Source organism: Microtus ochrogaster, chromosome 5 (genome assembly GCF_000317375.1).
Source record: "Microtus ochrogaster isolate Prairie Vole_2 chromosome 5, MicOch1.0, whole genome shotgun sequence".
NCBI classification, from domain to species: Eukaryota; Metazoa; Chordata; class Mammalia; order Rodentia; family Cricetidae; genus Microtus; species Microtus ochrogaster.
In genome coordinates this window covers 15,377,305-15,377,825 of record NC_022012.1, presented here as the reverse complement: position 1 = coordinate 15,377,825, position 521 = coordinate 15,377,305, and the positions used below count along the sequence as shown (strand labels likewise).

The 521-nt window shown below is 41.8% G+C and overlaps 1 protein-coding gene across 2 annotated transcripts in view; it reads right to left on the bottom strand.

The window, feature by feature from the left end:
• The window catches only part of Atg4d (autophagy related 4D cysteine peptidase), a 10,580-nt gene that overhangs the window by 7,725 nt on the left and 2,334 nt on the right, over positions 1-521 (bottom strand). The gene's annotated exons all lie outside the window — the stretch shown is intronic.

Genomic DNA, 521 nt, shown 5'->3' with positions numbered 1-521 from the left:
TGGCCAAAACTCATTTTTTAAAATAAAATTTTATTTACTTTTAGCTTCTGTACAGGGGTGTTTTACTTCCAAGTATTTCAGAGCTCTGCGACAGCCTGGTACTCAACACCAGAAGGGGGTGCCAGACCCAGAAACTGCAGTTCCCTAGGGGTATGAGCTGCCATGTGGGTGCTGATAATCAAACCCAAGTTCTCTGGAAGAACAGTAAATGATCTTACAGCTGAGCCATCTTCCAATTCCTAATTAGTTTTTTTTTTTTTTTTTTTTGTTTTTTGAGACAGGGTTTCTTTGTGTAGCCTTGGATGTCCTGGAAAACTCTCTGTAGACCAGGCTGGCTTTAAACTCCCAGAGACCTGCCTTCCTCCACCTCAAGTGCTGGGTTAAAGGTGTGGTAGCACATACTTCTTAATTTTTTGAGAAAGATTTTCATGTAGTCCAGGGAACTGAGCTTGCACTGCTGTCTCTAGGGACTTGCTTCATGCCCAACTGAAGTCTTACTTTACTGACACACATACATACAT